Raw genomic sequence first — 20,232 nt, forward strand, 5'->3', positions numbered from 1 at the left:
GTACCAGAGCCAGAGCCAGTGCTGGTCTGGACTCTGGGTACCGGGCCCGACTGACCAGTGTCGGGCCAAGATAGCCTCCCCTAGCCCATTAGTGGAGGACTCAGAGGCAGGCTAGGGTTAGCTAGAGAGGTGTGTCCTCAGATAGACGGGTGAGGGGGCCGATACCCCCTCAATTGTGTATGTCACAACGTTGGTGTTAAATAAACAAGTGTGCCTCCAACTCCGGTGTGAACGAGTCGTGAGCGTTATTACATCTGGCGTCAGAAGTGAAACAAAGTACGAACATGGATACACGCCGGACGACTCGAGTCGGGGTACCAGAGGCAGAAGACACCACTGCAGTCGGAGGGCCCGAGACGGCTGAAGATGCCATCGACCAGCCGGGGCTGGGCGCATCCACGCCACAGCAGCTGGAGGAAGGGGAGCCGTCGATGGAGGGGCTGAGGGAGGCGCACGCGAAGCTGACCGAGCTGCTGTACGCCGCAGCCGCCATGCTCGACACCATCACGCAGCTGGGGGCTGCGGGACCGCCACGGGGCAACGGCAGCCGACGATCACAGCGCCTTCCCGCCATTTCCACGGAGCAACATTTTGAAACTCCCGCCATCGCTGCAGCTGCTGTTGAGGGCGTGGCCGCTCTAAGCATCGCGTCCAACGGCGGGAGTACAGTACCTGCCGCGTCACCACCAACGGGCGGAACGTCACCACGGGTGCGACCGGCGATGCCATCGCTGGTTCGTGCCGACGCTGAGTTGAGTGAGGCGGACGAGGGAGTGCGTTCTTCCTCTGCAGCCGCTGCCTTACATCAGCGGCTACCTCCACTCAAGGAATTTGTGGGCGAGGATGGCGACTGGGGCGGCTTCCAGCGGCGCTTCCTCGCTCACCAGGAGATGGCACAGTGGACAGACGCCGAGGCTCTCCGCGCGCTGCCAGCACTTCTCGACAGCGACGCCCTCGCCACTCTAACATCGGCTTCGAAGGAGAGGCGCTCCACGCTGCGGAAGGCGATGCAGGTGCTGTCGGCGGTATATGGTCCACCATCGGACTGTCGCCAACTTTTTTACGATCGCCAGCGGGGGACGAAGGAGTCGCCCCTGGCGTACCGCACAAGCCTCCTGGCACTGGCGAAGGAGGCCTTTCCACGAATGGATGACGAGGGTGTCGACGCCATGGTGACAGAGAAGATACTTTTGCTGGCGGACGACTTAGACATCGTCATTGTCGCACAGGACGATGCAGAGATGTGCTCCCTCCAAGCGGCCCGTCTTCTCCACGCAAACCTGTCCTCTCAACGACGGAAGGCCAGCAAGGCGGCGAGCGGGCGTGCCGTCGCTGCAGCCACCCTCCCGGCGGAAGAGGTTTGCGCCATCGACCATCAACGGCAGCATGGAGCGGGAGTACGGGAGGACCGGGCCGGTTCAAGCCGTCTACAACATCCATCGTCGTCACCAGCGCTTCCACGCTGTTACAACTGCGGCATCCGGGGCCACGTCGCCTCGGGGTGCCGCTCTCCTGGGCAGCGCAGGACGACACCTCAACGGGACGCCGGCCCTCGTCACAAGCTCCACCATCATAATCCGGCGAGTCGCGGCACCCCTCACGTTTGGCCCACGCACACGCCCGTCGCACACTTAAACACCGCAGCGAAGGGGGGGCCAATATCGCGTACCATGGCACCAACACGCACCGCTCTGGGTACTCAGATTGAACCCAGCCAGTGGTCCGTGTTGGCCCATCGGGTTGTAGCCGCGTCGTCAGGGTCGTCGGCCGTTGTGGGTCACATCGATGGGGTCGAGGTGCGCATCCTGGTCGATACAGGAGCATCGGCGACCATTATTTCGGAGTTGATTTATAACATTCTCCCTGCCCAAAGCCGTCCTTTGATGCCTGTTAACGTGCCATTCTTTGCTGCTAACGGGGGTTCACTTGGCATCATCGGACAAATTCGAGCCCAAATTTGTGTCGGGGATATTAAATTATCTGGGCCGATTTTTGTTTCCTCCTCGCTGGCGGTTCCGTGCCTGCTGGGGACGGATTTCCTGGCCAAAATGCCGATTAGGATATTAATCGACCAGGGATGCATTGAGCTCCCATCGGGCCGACGCATGGCGTTTTTGCCATCCCCCGCTACGAGCCGGACGGCGTTCGCGACGGTGCCGGCGTTCGTAGATAGAACGGTGCGCGTTCCTCCGGGGGCGCAAATGTTAATTCCTTTGAGACTTCGGCGGCCCTTCGCTAAGGGCATTGGGGCTCAAGGGGTTTTGCTGGGACCGTCTAGGGCCGGGGTCAGTGGACCTAATTTACTCCCGGCCCAGACCATAGTGAGAGGGGATGGAGAACCCTTCATCGCGGTCCTCAATGTGGGCTCGCAGACGGTGGTGGTCCCACAGGGGACCGTGCTTGCTCACGCAACGCCGGTGCCCTGTGAGGAACCCGTCGCGAGTCATGTCGGCGCTGCCCCTGCACCGCGACCACATTCAGACAGCGATGAAGGGTGGCTCGAGGCGCTTTGCGCGGGATCGACGGACCTGTCAAATTTAGAGCGCCAACGTCTTAAGACACTACTGAGGGAATTTTCCGACGTTTTCAGTCGGGATAAATACGATTTGGGCTGCACTCATCTGCTGCGTCACCATATTGATACGGGTGACAGCGCGCCAATACGCCAAAATCCTTTTCGGTTGAGTCCCGCCGAAAAGGACCATGTCAAATCGGCTGTTGATGACATGCTAGCCGCCGACATAATTTCTCCCTCCAACAGCCCTTGGGGAGCGCCGATCGTCCTGGTTAAGAAGCAGGACGGTTCGTTGCGGTTTTGCGTTGACTTTCGGCGCCTTAATAAAATTACGGTTGCCGACGCATACCCGCTCCCACGGATGGACGAATCGCTTGACGCCTTGGCGGGAGCGCGATTCTTCTCCACATTGGACTTACTTTCGGGATTCTGGCAGCTTCCTCTGGACGATGATTCAAAGCCTAAAACTGCTTTCCGTACTCCGCACGGCCTGTTTCAATTCAACCGGTTGCCGATGGGCTTACACTCAGCGCCGGCAACTTTCCAGCGGTTGATGGAATTGGTTTTGGCTGGATTGCAATGGGAGTCGTGCCTGATTTATTTGGATGACGTCATTGTCTTTGGCAAAACTTTTGAGGAACATCTCCAGAGGTTGCGGGCGGTTTTCCTAAAGATGCGGGCTGCTAATTTGAAATTTAAGCCCCAAAAATGCCATTTGTTACGCGAGTCGGTGCGTTATTTGGGGCACATCGTGGGGCGCTCAGGTATTTCTACCGATCCCGCCAAAACGCAGTGTGTAAGCTCCTGGCCGACTCCCACCTCAGTGGGAGAGGTTAGGAGTTTTATTGGGTTTGCGTCGTATTATAGACGCTTCGTCGCTAATTTTGCGACTATCGCCAAACCCCTACATGCTTTAACATCTAAAGGGGTTCGGTTTTGCTGGGGTCAGGAGGAGGAGGCTGCTTTTTGCTCCCTTCGGGATGCTTTGGTAAACGCTCCTCCCCTGATTTACCCTGATTTTTCAAAACCGTTCTTGCTCGACACCGATGCGAGCAACACGGGTATTGGGGGCGTGCTCTCCCAGGTGGTTGACGGCGTGGAACATGTGGTTGCGTACGGCAGTCGGGTGTTGTCTCCAGCGGAGCAACGATATTGTGTCACCCGTAGGGAACTGTTGGCAATTGTCCATTTCATCCAACAGTATCGCCCATATCTGTACGGTCGGCGTTTCACCGTCCGCACAGATCATGCGGCACTGCAGTACGCCCTGAGGGTTCAACAGCCATCGGGACAATTGTCCCGATGGTTGGAGGTCCTCCAGGATTACGATTTCCAAACCACATACCGTAAGGGCGTTCGCCACACCAACGCGGACGCTCTGTCACGCTTGCCAACCGCCTCCGAGTGTGCATGCCTCCTGGGGTCTGGACGTTGCAGGCCTCCAGGGGACACATCGCTACCTGTCTTGGCGGCCGCCAACGACGACGATGCAGTGGTTCCTAATTCGATCGAACAACAGGGCAAAGATTCCCTGTTGGGGTTGCCCGTCATTGAATGGGGGCGCCTCCAGATGGAGGATGTCTCCCTCCTCGGGTGGCGACGTCGCGTTGGCGGTGCGGCGGGGGGAAAAAGAGGTGGTTCCGACGCATGGGAAATGTGCCAAGGTCTGCTGATGCATTGGGACGGGAAGTCACGCCGACATCGGCTGGTGGTCCCTACTGGGTTGCGGGGTAGGGTGGTATGGGCCGCTCATGAGCGCCTCCTACACCTGGGGACCCAAAAGACTCTCGCCTTGTTGCAACTTGATTTTTATTGGCCTGGCATGACGAGGGATGTTGGGGATTTGTTGGGATCATGCCCTCAATGTGCACAACGCAAACCGCCGGCACGGGAGTCTAACCCGCCTTTGCAATCGATCAAAGTGTCCAGGATAAACGAGCTGGTCGCTCTGGACATTTTGGGACCATTCCCCGCCACCCCCAGGGGGAATAGATATTTGTTGACTGGTGTCGAGTATTTTACACGCTGGCCTATGGCCTGGCCTCTGGCCAACCAGTCGGCAGCAGCCATCGTGGAGGCCTTTGTTCAGGGTTATGTCCTGGACAAAGGTGCTCCGGAGAGGTTGCTGACCGACCAGGGCAGAAATTTTTCCGGTAAACTACTCAGACAAGTCTGCGATCTCCTGGGCACAAAGAAAATTCGGACCTCCCCATATCACCCACAAACTGACGGGATGGTCGAACGTTTGCATCGCACCATCTCGTCCATGTTATCACAACAAGTTTCGGACTCGCAAACGGATTGGGACCTACAAATTCAGGGGGTCTTGGCGGCGTACCGGATGGCACCCCATGCAGCTACGGGGTTTTCTCCCTTTTACCTCATGTACGGCCGAGAACCAGACCCGCCTGTTCGTGCCCAGTTGCGGATCCCCGTGCCGCAGGGAAAAACTAATCTGGCTGACCATGTTAAATTTAATCTGGACAAATTGACCGAGGCACGGGATGCTGCAATGCAAAACTCTGACCTCCGTCAGAAGGCGAATGAGCGCCTCAGATTGAGTCGAGCGCACATACTGCAGTGGAAGCCGGGGGACAAGGCATGGTTGCACTGCCCCCAGGTGCCACTGGCAACCTCCTCTAAACTGGTGCGGCCGTGGCGGGGCCCTGTGGAAGTGGTGGAGGTGTTACGTCCGCAGTGCGTGCGCATAAAGTGGGGGAAGCGGAGATGGTTCGTGCACCCCTCTAGGTTGAAACCCTTCGCAGCGGTACACAATCCCACTTCACACGCGCGTGGCCAAACGTGTGGGGGGTCGGCCGACTCGCTGGGTCCGTCTCCGTCGCTCTCACCTAATGCCTTGCCGGCTGTGCCACCTTCAGGAGCATCGGGAGTGACGGGCTCACGCCCGATCACCCCTCCTGCGGATACCGAGGGTCACGCGGAGTCGGATGAATGCTCACCCCAAGACGGACAGTCGCCACCTGATGGTCCGCCACGCGGGGTTATCCCGTGCGAGGGGCCCGCTGCAAGGACGCGCGCTAAAATGCGCAAACTGTTGTGAGGCCGGAAAATGTGTACATAGCTGTTGTGTTTATTGGGTGTTGTGTGGGTGGTGTGTTCCCCGCTCCTCGGATGTACATATGTTGGGTTCACCGTGTGTTGTGTGTGCGTGGTGGGTTCCCTGCTGATTGTATATAGGCTGTTTTTTTTACGGAATTCGTATTTATTCGGGGGGGGGTGCGTCGGGTTGTTTCTCATCTTGTTGTTGCGTTCTTGTTCTGGTTCCTGTTATTGTTCAAAAATAGTGAGGCACACGCGCGGTCAGGGGGTGAAGGCACCTTTATTGTCAAATTTTTGTATGTTGGCAGCCGGGACGGCTGCATGCTATGCGGGGGGGAGTGATGTAGGGGTGTTAGAGAGAGAGCCCGTTATGCATGGCAGCCTATGGTAAACAAACACAGTAGGCGGGGCTACATGTGTGCACAAGCAGGTGCCCTCTGCGACGTCCGCGCCAGACACCCTGGGGGGGTCGATTCGGTCGTTATGATCCCCCGGGGCCCCACCCCTCAGGGAGGGGTTGGGTATAAAAGGGGAATGTATCGAAGGGCTCGAGAGTGATGTTTAGCTAAAGAAGAGGAGGCGGAAGACGTCTGAGATAGAGCCCTGGACTCCCCCTGGTACGCCGTCCTTATCAGGACCGCGCAGGCTCGAGCCAGTGGCGTGGTACCAGAGCCAGAGCCAGTGCTGGTCTGGACTCTGGGTACCGGGCCCGACTGACCAGTGTCGGGCCAAGATAGCCTCCCCTAGCCCATTAGTGGAGGACTCAGAGGCAGGCTAGGGTTAGCTAGAGAGGTGTGTCCTCAGATAGACGGGTGAGGGGGCCGATACCCCCTCAATTGTGTATGTCACAACGTTGGTGTTAAATAAACAAGTGTGCCTCCAACTCCGGTGTGAACGAGTCGTGAGCGTTATTACATCTGGCTATGTGAGTTCCCGAGTGGGTGGGTGAGTTAGTGAGTGGGTCAGTGGCAGAGTGAGTGGGTGGGTGGGTGAGTGAGTGAGTGAGTGGGTGAGTAAGTGGGTGAGTGAGTGAGTGGGTCAGTGGGAGAGTGGGTGAGTTAGCATATATGAGTTCCCGAGTGGGGGAGTAAGTGGGTGAGTGGGGGAATGAGTGGGGGAATGAGTGGGTGAGTGAGTGGGGGAATGAGTGGGTGAGTGAGTGGGGGAATGAGTGGGTGAGTGAGTGGGGGAATGAGTGGGTGAGTGAGTGGGTGAGTGAGTGAGTGGGTGAGTGAGCATATGTGAGTTCCCGAGTGGGTCGGTGAGTGAGTGGGTGAGTAGGTGGGTGAGTGTGTGGGTGAGTGAGTGGGTCAGGTCAGTGGGTGAGTGAGTGTGTCAGTGGGAGAGTGAGCGAGTGGGTAAGTGGGTGGGTCAGGTCAGTGAGTGAGTGGCTATAAGAGGGGCTCCCGGCACCCCCGTGATCGCGAGCCCGCGTAGCTCGCCGTGATCGTATAGTGGTTAGTACTCTGCGTTGTGGCCGCAGCAACCTCGGTTCGAATCCGAGTCACGGCATTGTGGTGACAAAGACACGGCAGCGGGCTCGATTTTTATTCCTTCTTTTTATATCCCAGACAAATCCATCTCCGTAGTGAATGATGAGAAAAACATATTCGGCCTCGTTTAGTGTTTTGGAAATAACCGTTTTGTGGTAAATGTGTTCGCAAATCTCGAGAGAAGACCGGCGATGATTGGCCCAGCAGCGTTGTACAGGTGCAGCGTGTACGTGCAGCTGTTACATCCGTACATGTGCCGACTTTTCGTCAGAGTCAATGTGATGTCCTATGTGAGTTCCCGAATGGGTGAGTGAGTGAGTGAGTGATTGAGTGAGTGGGTCAGTGGGAGAGTGAGTGGGTGGGTGGGTGGGTGGGTGAGTGAGTGAGTGAGTGGTTGAGTGGGTGAGTGAGTGAGTGAGTGGGTGAGTGAGTGGGTGAGTGAGTGGGTGGGTAAGTGGGAGAGTGAGTGGGTGGGTGAGTTAGCATATATGAGTTCCCGAGTGGGTGAGTGAGTTGGTAAGTGGGTGAGTGAGTGAGTGGGTGAGTGAGTGGGTGAGTGAGTGGGTGAGTGAGTGGGTGAGTGAGTGAGTGAGTGGGTGAGTGAGTGGGTGAGTGAGTGGTTGAGTGGGTGAGTGAGTGTGTCAATGGGTGAGTGGGTCAGTGGGAGAGTTAGTGAGTTAGTGAGTGAGTATGGTGAGTGAGTGGGTGAGTCATTGGGTATGTGAGTTCCCGAGTCGGTGGGTGGGTGGGTGAGTGAGTGAGTGAGTGTGTGAGTGGGTGAGTGGGTGAGTGGGTGGGTGAGTGGGTGGGTGGGTGGGTGAGTGAGTGGGTGAGTGAGTGGGTGAGTGAGTGGGTGAGTGAGTGTGTCAGTGGGTGAGTGGGTCAGTGGGAGAGTTAGTGAGTTAGTGAGTGAGTATGGTGAGTGAGTGGTTGAGTGATTGGGTATGTGAGTTCCCGAGTGGGTGGGTGGGTGGGTGAGTGAATGAGTGAGTGGGTGAGTGGGTGGGTGAGTGAGTTAGTGAGTGAGTATGGTGAGTGAGTGGGTGAGTGATTGGGTATGTGAGTTACCGAGTGGGTGGGTGGGTGAGTGAGTGAGTGGGTGAGTGGGTGGGTGAGTGAGTTAGTGAGTGAGTATGGTGAGTGAGTGGGTGAGTGATTGGGTATGTGAGTTCCCGAGTGGGTGGGTGGGTGAGTGAGTGAGTGAGTGGGTGGGTGAGTGGGTGGGTGAGTGGGTGGGTGGGTGAGTGAGTGGGTCAGTGGGTCAGTGGGTGAGTGAGTGAGTAGGTGGGTGAGTAGGTGGGTGGGTGGGTGGGAGAGTGGTGGGTGAGTTGGTGGGTGGGTGAGTGGGTGGGTGAGTGGGTGGGTGGGTGAGTAGGTGGGTGAGTGAGTGAGTGGGTGAGTTAGTGAGTGAGTGGGTCAGTGGGTCCGTGGGAGAGTGAGTGAGTTAGTAGGTGGGTGAGTGAGTGAGTGGGTGGGTGAGTGAGTAGGTGGGAAAGTGAGTGAGTGAGTGATTGGGTCAGTGGGTCAGTGGGAGAGTGAGTGAGTGAGTAGGTGGGTGAGTAGGTGGGTGAGTGAGTGGGTGAGTGAGTGGGTTAGTGGAAGAGTGAGTGGGTGAGTGAGTGGGTGGGTGAGTGAGTGAGTGGGTGAGTTAGCACATATGAGTTCCCGAGTGGGTGAGTGTGTCAGTGAGAGAGTGAGTGAGTAGGTGGGTGAGTAGGTGGGTGAGTGAGTGGGTGAGTGAGTTGGTCAGTGGGAGAGTTAGTGGGTGAGCGGGTGAGTGAGTGGGTGAGTGAGTAGGTGAGTGTGTGGGTGAGTGAGTGGGTGAGTGAGTGGGTGAGTGAGTGGGTATGTGAGTTCCCGAGTGGGTGGGTGAGTGAGTGGGTCAGTGGGAGAGTGAGTGGGTGGGTGGGTGGGTTGGCTGAGTGGGTGGGTGGGTGAGTGGGGGAGTGAGTTGGTGAGTGGGGGAGTGAGTGGGGTTTGAGTGGGTGAGTGAGTGGGTGAGTGGGCGATGAGTTGGTGAGTGGGTGAGTGAGTGGGAAAGTTAGTGAGAGAGTGGGTGAGTGAGTGCGTGACTTCCCAATTGGGTGGGTGAGTGAATGAGTGAGTGAGCATGTGAGTGCCTGAGTGAGTAGGTTAGTGAGTGGGTCAATGGGAGAGTGAGTGAGTGGGTGGGTGAGTGAGTGAGTGGGTTAGTGAGCATATGTGAGTTCCCGAGTGGGTGGGTGAGTGAGTGGGTGAATGTGTGGGTGAGTGAGTGGGTCAGGTCAGTGGGTGAGTGAGTGTGTCAGTGGGAGAGTGAGCGAGTGAGTGAGTGGGTGAGTGAGTGGGTCAGTGGGAGAGTGAGTGAGTGGGTGGGTGGGTGGGTGAGTGGGTGAGTGGGTGGGTGAGTGGGTGAGTGAGTGAGTGGGTCAGTGGGAGAGTGAGTGAGTGGGTGAGTGGGAGAGTGAGTGAGTGGGTGAGTGAGTGGGCCAGTGGGAGAGTGAGTGAGTGGGTGGGTGAGTGGCTATAAGTGGGGCTCCCGGCGCCTCTGTAATGGCGAGCCCGCGTAGCTCGCCGTGATCGTATAGTGGTTAGTACTCTGCGTTGTGGCCGCAGCAACCTCGGTTCGAATCCGATTCACGGCATTGTGGTGACAAAGACACGGCAGCGGGCTCGATTTTTATTCCTTCTTTTCATATCCCAGACAAATCCATCTCCGTGGTGAATGAGTGTTTTAGAAATGACCGCTTTGTTGTAAATGTGTTCGCAAATATTTGGAGAAGACCGGCGATGATTGGCCCAGCAGCGTTGTACAGATGCAGCGTGTCCGTGCAGCTATTACATCCCGTACGTGTGCCTAAATTTTGTCAGAGTCAATGTGATGTCCTCGACCGATTTCATCGCTCCATCTCCTCGGTGCACATCCTCTCGGACGCGTTCCATTCCGTGGCTGCCACTCCGCTATAATTGCTGACCACCGCCATCGTCCCTTCTGGCCGTGACGCGTCCTGCCCAAGCCTCACCTCTCTCACCAGGTGTCATGACCTCATTCACCTGCACGTGTCGTCTCATCCACGGCTTCCTCTCTGCGTCTCTCAGTGCTTCTCTGCGCATGTTTAGTGTCACGAATGACCGCGTGTTCGTGCATCACGTGACACAGCAGGTAGTGCTATTCACCGACCGTAAACATTGTTCTGTATCCGGCACGTTGGCTCTTCGTATTCCATCATCACAATGAATTTGTGGTGATGCGATGGCATTGGTGCCCAGGCACAAATAACAGACAACTCAGCACAATCGTCAACAACAAGGCGCGCCTTTAGAATGAAAAGGTGAAGTTACGGTGAATGGTTGTTCTTCAAAGCACATGAACGATAATTTTCAGGCTACCCAAAGCAGTGGCGGCTCCTGCAAAATCTCTCAGGGGGGGCAAATGTCTGGATGATTGATAAGGATAAGGTCCACCCATGCAATGGCTAAATTAACAGCTTGAGCATGTAAAGGCAACTTCACTACTTTAATATTAATGAAAAATAAAGTGACTCTTACAATACATCTCCTTGTTTGTTTCTATACTTACTATTATTACAATCCACTCAGTTTCTTTTATTAAAGATTCCACTAGGTGGCGATAAATAATATTGTTGACTGAAACGTGCTTACGTATGATGACGTAAGCACGTTAGTGCGAGCCCTCCCGGAAGCCATAGAGAATGCATTGCAGCGCCTGCCGTTCGAAAAAAAAATCTTTGAATGTAAGTCTATGGGAACACTCTGGGCGATTCTCAGCCAGAGTGAAATCGCCCAAAAAGAGGCGGTACTCCACAGAACGTGACATGACGCTGATTGGACTATATCCAGAGGCACAGTAACGGCTAGCGTAACTCTGGTTGAATGAGATTTTGAATGTGATTGAAAAGTCCCTTTCACACTTTGGTGGTGCGTCGCCCAATCGACCTAATGAAGAAACCGCCCCTGTCCCAAAGCACTCCAAACTACTCTCAAATAGTCATTCGTGACGAGTTGTAGACCAGGGGTCGACAACCTGCTCCTGGAAGCCGCAGGCGACTCTTTGGCTGCCCCTTTGCGGGCAGCCGTTTTAAAAAGATGGAAACCTTTAACATAAATGAACGTAAAGAGAATGTATTAATATTGTGTTGCCTCCGAAACGTCGTGATTTTTGTTTTATTTTATTTTCATTAATTTTGATCTTTTACCTACGTGACTTTACCGAAAAAACCTAAGAATATGATTCCTTGCAGTAACGAAAGCTTCAAATCTAGAAAGAATGTATTAAATATGGCAGGGCATGGGTCACTATGAAATGTGTTGGTGACAACAAAGTGTACAGTGACACTATCTTGTTAAAAATAGCTAGTGGGAGGGGGGACGAAATAGATGCAGTTTATGCCATCAGCTATTTTATTTCAGTCAGACTGTGGTGGTTGTCACCTGCTGTATATCTGCTGCTGCTGTGTACAGGTGGCTCTGGTTGTCACGTGCTGTATAACTGCTGCTGCTGTATAACTGCTGCTGCTGTATAACTGCTGTTGCTGTATAACGGCTGCTGCTGCTGTATAACGGTTGCTGCTGCTGTATAACGGCTGCTGCTGCTGTATAACTGCTGCTGCTGTGTCTGTGTACAGGTGGCTCTGCGTGTGGTGTGGCACTCCAACTGTTTCAGTCGAAGACTAAACAATGGCTTCATCTTCTTCTTTGAAACGTTACCCACCCCTGTTCTACGTTAAACTACGTGATTTTCTGAATGCACATCGGCAATGGATTTGTATGACCTTCAAATTAATAAAAATCGAGCCCGCTGCCGTGTCTTTGTCGCCACAATGCCGTGACTCGGATTCGAACCGAGGTTGCTGCGGCCACAACGCAGAGTACTAACCACTATACGATCACGGCGAGCTACGCCGGCTCGCAATTACGGGATAGCCGGGACCCCGCTAGACAGGTAGCCCCGCCTGGGACGTAGGTAGGCCCCGCCCACTACGCAAGTAGCCCCGCCCAATATTCAGGTAGCCCCGCCTACTGCTCAAGTTGCCTCCGCCTGTGTCTCTATGTGAGTCTATGTGTCTCTATGTGAGTCTATGAGACTCCATGTAAGTCTATGGGTGTCTATGTTGTGTATCACTGTCAACTGGGCTGAGACCATGACCTCACTGCACCCGGGAACCCGGTTCTATCACGGCTGGCCGTTTGTTGAAACACAAATGCGAACCCATGCAACTTCCCACACATCTGCCGGCTCTGCGTCTGCGAGCCCTCAACCACCCGACCGCCGTCTTTGCCCTCCTCCATAGCCCCACGGGCTCCACGTGACCTGGGTGACTCCACTGAGCACCACGTGTCAAGCTGGTCCCGGCTATAAAAGGGGCTCCTGGCGCGTCCGTAATTGCGAGCCCGCGTAGCTCGCCGTGATCGTATAGTGGTTAGTACTCTGCGTTGTGGCCGCAGCAACCTCGGTTCGAATCCGAGTCACGGCATTGTGGCGACAAAGACACGGCAGCGGGCTCGATTTTTAAATCCTTTTTATTAAGTTCACTTGCTTGCTTGCGCGCTTACGACCGTGCAAATCTTTCGGTCGTTTTTTAACCCACTTCCCGTGATCCAATCGAGCTGACATTTTGCACACAGACTCGTTGTGCGTGTCAATTTATTTTCGTGAAATTTTTTTTCCTAAATTTACCACTTTTAAGGAAAAAAATATTCATATTTAGTTTAAAATACCAATGTGATAAAAATGAAACTCTTACTCAAGAAAAACAGAAATGAATAATGAAATATAACCGATGCCACGCATATAAAGGATTTATAGTGAAAAACTTTGTTTTTACGGGTTGATTTTTGATTCCTTTTTATATCCCAGACAAATCCATCTCCGTAGTGAATAAGAAAACATCATCTTCGGCCTCGTTTAGTGTTTTGGAAATGACCGTTTAGTTGTAAATGTGTTCGCAAATCTCTATAGAAGACCGACGATGATTGACACAGCAGCGTTGTACAAGTGCAGCGTGTACGTGCAGCTGTTACATCCGTACGTGTGCCTACTTTTCGTCAGAGTCAATGTGATGTCCTATGTGAGTTCCCGAATGGGAGAGTGAGTGAGTGGGTGAGTGAGTGAGTGGGTGAGTGAGTGAGTGGGTGAGTGAGTGAGTGGGTGAGTGAGTGAGTGGGAGAGTGATTGGGTGGGTGAGTTAGCATATATGAGTTCCCGAGTGGGTGAGTGAGTGTGTCAGTGGGTGAGTGGGTCGGTGGGAGAGTTAGTGAGTTAGTGAGTGAGTATGGTGAGTGAGTGGGTGAGTGATTGGGTATGTGAGTTCCTGAGTGGGTGAGTGAGTGAGTGGGTGAGTGGGTGGGTGAGTGGGTGGGTGAGTGGGTGGGTGGGTGAGTGGGTGGGTGAGTGGGTGGGTGAGTGGGTGGGTGAGTGGGTGGGTGAGTGGGTGGGTGAGTGGGTGGGTGAGTGGGTGGGTGGGTGGGTGGGTGAGTGGGTGGGTGAGTGGGTGGGTGGGTGAGTGGGTGGGTGGGTGAGTGGGTGGGTGGGTGAGTGAGTGGGTGAGTGAGTGGGTGAGTGAATGTGTCAGTGGGTGAGTGGGTCAGTGGGAGAGTTAGTGAGTTAGTGAGTGAGTATGGTGAGTGAGTGGGTGAGTGATTGGGTATGTGAGTTCCCGAGTGGGTGGGTGGGTGAGTGAGTGAGTGGGTGAGTGGGTGGGTGAGTGGGTGAGTGGGTGAGTGGGTTGGTGGGTGGGTGAGTGAGTGAGTGGGTGAGTGAGTGGGTGAGTGAGTGGGTGAGTGAGTGTGTCAGTGGGTGAGTGGGTCAGTGGGAGAGTTAGTGAGTGAGTATGGTGAGTGAGTGGGTGAGTGATTGGGTATGTGAGTTCCCGAGTGGGTGGGTGGGTGAGTGAGTGAGTGAGTAGGTGGGTGAGTGGGTGAGTGAGTGGGTGAGTGGGTGAGTGGGTGAGTGAGTGGGTCAGTGGGTGAATGAGTGAGTAGGTGTGTGAGTAGGTGGGTGAGTGAGTGAGTGAGTGGGTGAGTGGGTGGGTGAGTGAGTGGGTGAGTGAGTGGGTGAGTGAGTGGGTGAGTGAGTTTGTCAGTGGGTGAGTGGGTCAGTGGGAGAGTTAGTGAGTTAGTGAGTGAGTATGGTGAGTGAGTGGGTGAGTGATTGGGTATGTGAGTTCCCGAGTGGGTGGGTGAGTGAGTGAGTGAGTGGGTGGGTGAGTGGGTGAGTGGGTGGGTGACTGGGTGGGTGGGTGAGTGAGTGGGTCAGTGGGTGAGTGAGTAGGTGGGTGAGTAGGTGGGTGAGTGAGTGGGTGGGTGAGTGGGTGGGTGGGTGGGAGAGTGGTGGGTGAGTTGGTGGGTGGGTGAGTGGGTGGGTCAGTGGGTGGGTGGGTGAGTAGGTGGGTGAGTGAGTGGGTGAGTGGGTCAGTGGGTCAGTGGGATAGTGAGTGAGTGAGTGAGTAGGTGGGTGAGTGAGTGAGTGGGTGGGTGAGTGAGTGAGTAGGTGGGGAAGTGAGTGAGTGAGTGGGTCATTGGGTCAGTGGAAGAGTGAGTGGGTGAGTGAGCTAGTTAACATCTCATAGCCACCCTGCTGATGATGAGAGAGAGAGACACGCAAACTCCAAATATACAGCAGCAAGCATCATCAGGCTCGGGATCAAACCCATGACCTCCTGTATACCAGGCGAGGTAGTTAACATCTCCTAGCCACCCTGATGATGATGAGAGAGAGAGAGAGACACGCAAGCTACAAATATACAGCAGGCGTCATCAGGGTCGGGATCAAACCCACCACCTCCTGCATACCAGGCGAGCTAGTTAACATCTCCTAGCCACCCTGATGATGATGAGAGAGAGAACTAGGCGAGCTAGTTAACATCTCCTAGCCACCGTGATGATGATGAGAGAGAGACACGCAAAACTACAAATATATAGCAGGCGTCATCAGGGTCAGGATCAAACCCACGACCTCCTGTAGACCAGGCGAGGTAGTTAACATCTCCTAGCCACCCTGATGATGATGAGAGAGAGACACGCAAACTACAAATATACAGCAGGCGTCATCAGGGTCAGGATCAAACCCACGACCTCCTGCACACCAGGCGAGGTAGTTAACGTCTCATAGCCACCCTGCTGATGATGAGAGAGAGACACGCAAGCTCCAAATATACAGCAGCAGGCATCACCAGGGTCGGGATCAAACCCACGACCTCTTGCCTACCAGGCGAGGTAGTTAACATCTCCTAGCCACCCTGATGCTGATGAGAGAGAGAGAGAGACGCAAACTACAAATATACAGCAGGCGTCATCAGGGTCGGGATCAAACCCACGACCTCCTGCCTACCAGGCGAGCTAGTTAACATCTCCTAGCCACCCTGATGATGATGAGAGAGAGACACGCAAACTACAAATATACAGCAGGCGTCATCAGCGTCAGGATCAAAACCACGACCTCCTGTAGACCAGGCGAGGTAGTTAACATCTCCTAGCCACCCTGATGATGATGAGAGAGAGAGACACGCAAACTACAAATATACAGCAGGCGTCAGGGTCGGGATCAAACCCACGACCTCCTGCACACCAGACGAGGTAGTTAACATATCCTAGCCACCGTGGCGTCCCAATAAAAAAGAGAGAGCCAGGAGAGCGGGAGAGGATGGTGGGGAAGGATTCTCCTGCCGATTATAATGCCGAGAAATGAACGCGATCAGTCAGTCCCCACCCCCCCTCCACACTCTCAGTTCGCCCAACCGACGAACTCCGACCCTTCGACATTGTACGGTGTTGTCGAAGTTCACCACATCGGTCACCCTGGCGCCCTTCATATGTGTTACTCGCGAACAACACTTGCCCTCATAGTCAGTCCAGGCTATACGGGGGGTCTTTGTCTGAGGCTCTATTTAAAGAACTTTTACGTTTCTGGACCGCACTCGCCACCGCCAGTTCCTAGATGCGCGTCTGGTGCCCAAGTCACGGCACACGACCCCACAGGACCCACAAGACCCCACAGGACCCCACAGGAACCCACAAGACCCCGACACGACTCCCCTACGGCCGTCCCTGCACGCGTCCTCGTTCACTGCCACGCGGCCCCATCACGCCTCTCCGCCATGAGCGCGCACCACGACCACGGACTCTGCATCGGCGTGGAGCGACTGCTGCCCGACTTCTTTGACCACACGGGTAGGAAGGGACCTCGACTCACTCCCTGGCCGGGGACACGCGCGCACCACGCGCACACACACCACGCGGCCCGATTGCGAACCCCATTTCACTCGAAGTTGTATTTGTGTTTTGCTTCGTTGACCTTCCCCCACCCCCGCAACCTTCGATGAGCACGGTTGGCTCCGTACGGTCGCGTGAAAGAAGTCCGACACGCACACAGACACACGTCCAGTCTGTCTCCTCTCTCGCTAAGAGCCATGGTGGTTACTGCTACTACGTCATCACGTCCAGTCTGTCTCCTCTCTAGCTAAGAGTTGTGGTGGCTACTGCTACTACGTCATCACGTCCAGTCTGTCTCCTCTCTCGCTAAGAGCTGTGGTGGTTACTGCTACTACGTCATCACGTCCAGTCTGTCTCCTCTCTCGCTAAGAGCTGTGGTGGTTACTGCTACTACGTCATCACGTCCAGTCTGTCTCCTCTCTCGCTAAGAGCTGTGGTGGTTACTGCTACTACGTCATCACGTCCAGTCTGTCTCCTCTCTCGCTAAGAGCTGTGGTGGTTACTGCTACTACGTCATCACGTCCAGTCTGTCTCCTCTCTCGCTAAGAGCTGTGGTGGTTACTGCTACTACGTCATCACGTCCAGTCTGTCTCCTCTCTCGCTAAGAGCTGTGGTGGTTACTGCTACTACGTCATCACGTCCAGTCTGTCTCCTCTCTCGCTAAGAGCTGTGGTGGTTACTGCTACTACGTCATCACGTCCAGTCTGTCTCCTCTCTCGCTAAGAGCTGTGGTGGTTACTGCTACTACTTCTGCGGCCAATCACGTGCCGCAAGTATTTCCCAACAACTCAACTTGTCTCGCGATTCCAGGTCGGGCCGCGGTGTGGAAACTGCTCCGCTTGGTGGAGTACAGCTGGAAGCACCTCGACATGATGGCGTTCGGAGACCGAGTGTCCTTCAAACACCGCGAGCTTCCACGCCGCCAGGCACAGCAGCAGGAGGAAGGCAACTTCATGTTCCTCAAGTGCCAGGAGCTGTCGTTCACGCCGCAATTCTGGCAGGAAGTCACCATGGTGACTCCGATCGCCATCGACATGAGCGTGTCCCTCTCCCACCTGGGCACCTCCTCGCTCGTGTTCTCCGGGGTCTTCGAAAGGAAGAAGGAGGAGGAGGCGTGCGGTGTCGCCCGTGAGCCTCTGGCGACCTACAGGAGCCTCGTGATTCACGTGGACGCCCGCACCAAGCGGGCGACTCGGCTGCCCGCGGCGGTAATCCACACCTACCGTCACCTGGTCGGCAAGGCGCCTCCAGAGTTCCCGCAGCCGTTCGGCCGTGGTGGTGGTGGTGGAGGTGGTGGTGGAGGTGGTGGTGGTGGTGGTGGTGGTGGAGGTGGTGGAGGTGGTGCTGGTGGTGGTGGCGACGGGAAACCAGCGAGCCCGTTCCGCTACGAGGTCACGGTGGCGGCGAGTCAGCTGGACGAGTACCAGCACGTGAACCACAGCGAGTACGCTCGCTTGTGCGCCGACGCTCTGGCGGCTGGGCTGGCCAAGGCGGAGGAGGGAGGTCACGGCGGTGGTGAAGGTCACGGCGTTGGTGGCGGTGGTGGTGGTGGTGGAGGCGTAGGGGCGGGCGCGTGGAGCACGGCGCGGCTGGAGAAGCTGTCGCTGATCTTCGCGGGGGAGGCGTTCGCCGGCGACTCGCTGCTCGTCGAGTCGTGGGTGGAGGCCGAGCGGCCGCGCTGCGTTCTCTTCCAGGTGTCCAAGCGGGGGAGGCCGCTCGTGCACAGCGCGTGGACGTTCCGGGACGAGCCGGGCGGTCACGGGGGTCACGGGGGTCACGGGGGTCACAGGGGTCACAGGGGTCACGGGGGTCACGGTGACGTTTGTTCCGAAGCGCCGCGGGCCAGGCTGTGACGCGGTGGTGAAGGAACGGGCAGCCGTGCGTGGTGGTGGTGGTGGTCACCCATCACCTCGTGTAACAGCACTTGCCCCAACAGTCTGTTAAATTCCATACGGGGGAATCTTTGTCTTTGTATCTCTGTGTGTACGTTGAACTTCCTTCGCGCCGTACGTAGCCAAACGTGCTCAGCAGAGGCGCGGCAAGAGAACCAAAGAGAACAATCTGTTCTAGAGATTTGCGCGACTGCACAGCTACCTGTCCAGTACACACGCAATGCCGTGCCTCTGTGTGTGTATCCCTGTGTGTGTATGTCTGTATGTATCTCTACGTGGTGTGTATCCCTGTGTGTGTATGTATGTATCTCTACGTGTGTGTATGTATCCCTGTGTGTGTATGTATGTATCTCTACGTGTGTATTTGTGTGTATGTATCCCTGTGTATGTCTGTATGTATCTCTACGTGTCTGTGTGTGTGCATCCCTGTGTGTGTATGTATGTATCTCTACGTGTGTGTGTATGTATCCCTGTGTGTGTATGTCTGTATGTATCTCTACGTGTGTGTGAGTGTATATGTATCCCTGTGTGTCTATGTCTGTCTGTATGTATCTCTACGTGTGTGTATCCCTGTGTGTGTATGTATCTCTACGTGTGTGTGTATGTATCTCTACGTGTGTGTATCCCTGTGTGTGTATGTATCTCTACGTGTGTGTGTATGTATCTCTACGTGTGTGTATGTATCCCTGTGTGTATGTATGTATCTCTACGTGTGTGTATGTATCTCTACGTGTGTGTGTATGTATCTCTACGTGTGTGTATGTATCCCTGTGTGTATGTCTGTCTGTATGTATCTCTACGTGTGAGTGAGTGTGTGTATCCCAGTGGTTAGCGCTACGCTGCGCTATGAACCCGGCGACCCGAGTTCGATTCCCGCTCACGGTCAACACCCAGTGACGAATATCTGAACGGGCCTCCCCTAGGTCGACTCAGCCTAAAATTAGTATCTGGTGCGGTGTGTAAATATCGCCACTGGGGAGACAAAGGCGGTCGGGCGTGGTGCTGGCCACCCAACCCCTCGTGTACCGTTCCGGCCTTCATAGGTGCTCGCTAACAGCACTTGCCCCTACAGTCTGTTAAGGCTATACGGGGGATCTTTTTGTATCCCAGTCCACAGCGTTGTCCCACGTTCGACCGCGTAGCCGCAGCTGAGTGAGTTCGCACCGCAGAGCGCGGCGAAATCCCGTGTCACGAACTGCGTTTTAGGCGCACAAAACAAAACAACAGAAGCAGCGACACAGCAAATGGGGCCACCGGTGCCCATTCACCACCGAGTCATTCGAAGCCACGGCAAGCTGCCCACAGCGGTGATGCCGCGAGAGGCACCAATACTCTACCCCACCAGCACCACCACCAGCACCACCAGCATCATCAACAGCACCACCAGCAGCAGCATCATCAGCAGCACCAGCATCATCACCAGCACCACCACCATCACTACCACCAGCACCACCAGCAGCACCACCACCAGCACCACCACCACCAGCACCACCACCACCAGCAGCACCACCAGCACCACCACCATCACCACCACCAGCATCACCAGCACCACCACCAGCACCACCAGCACCACCACCAGCATCACCAGCACCAGCCTCAGCACCACCACCAGCACCACCACCAGCACCACCATCACCAGCACCACCACCAGCACCACCACCACCACCAGCACCAGCACCACCACCAGCACCATCACCACTACCACCACCAGCATCACCAGCACCACCAGCACCACCACCAGCACCACCACCAGCACCACCAGCACCAGCCTCAGCACCACCACCACCACCAGCACCACCACCAGCACCACCATCACCAGCACCACCACCAGCACCACCACCACCACCAGCACCAGCACCACCACCAGCACCATCACCACCACCACTACCACCACCAGCATCACCAGCACCACCAGCACCACCACCAGCACCACCACCAGCACCACCACCAGCACCACCAGCACCAGCCTCAGCACCACCACCACCAGCACCAGCACCAGCACCACCACCAGCACCACCACCAGCACCACCAGCACCACCAGCACCAGCACCACCACCACCAC

General features: G+C 55.5%; 1 long non-coding RNA gene and 3 other non-coding genes across 4 annotated transcripts; 3 read left to right on the forward strand and 1 right to left on the reverse strand.

Moving 5' to 3' along the window:
• Positions 1 to 1,353: 1,353 nt before the first annotated feature.
• On the forward strand, positions 1,354 to 5,508 carry LOC144945567 (uncharacterized). Its single transcript, XR_013639689.1, has 2 exons — positions 1,354 to 1,580; positions 5,395 to 5,508. It is a non-coding gene; the product is annotated as an uncharacterized LOC144945567 (long non-coding RNA).
• A 1,507-nt stretch (positions 5,509 to 7,015) lies between these two features.
• Positions 7,016 to 7,087, forward strand: TRNAH-GUG (transfer RNA histidin (anticodon GUG)). The gene has a single exon. It is a non-coding gene; the product is annotated as a tRNA-His (tRNA).
• Positions 7,088 to 11,889: 4,802 nt separating this feature from the next.
• TRNAH-GUG (transfer RNA histidin (anticodon GUG)) lies at positions 11,890 to 11,961 on the reverse strand. Its single transcript has one exon. It is a non-coding gene; the product is annotated as a tRNA-His (tRNA).
• A 509-nt stretch (positions 11,962 to 12,470) lies between these two features.
• TRNAH-GUG (transfer RNA histidin (anticodon GUG)) lies at positions 12,471 to 12,542 on the forward strand. The gene has a single exon. It is a non-coding gene; the product is annotated as a tRNA-His (tRNA).
• The last annotated feature ends 7,690 nt before the right edge of the window (positions 12,543 to 20,232 follow it).

This window comes from Lampetra fluviatilis, chromosome 38 (genome assembly GCF_964198595.1).
Source record: "Lampetra fluviatilis chromosome 38, kcLamFluv1.1, whole genome shotgun sequence".
Taxonomy (NCBI): domain Eukaryota; kingdom Metazoa; phylum Chordata; class Hyperoartia; order Petromyzontiformes; family Petromyzontidae; genus Lampetra; species Lampetra fluviatilis.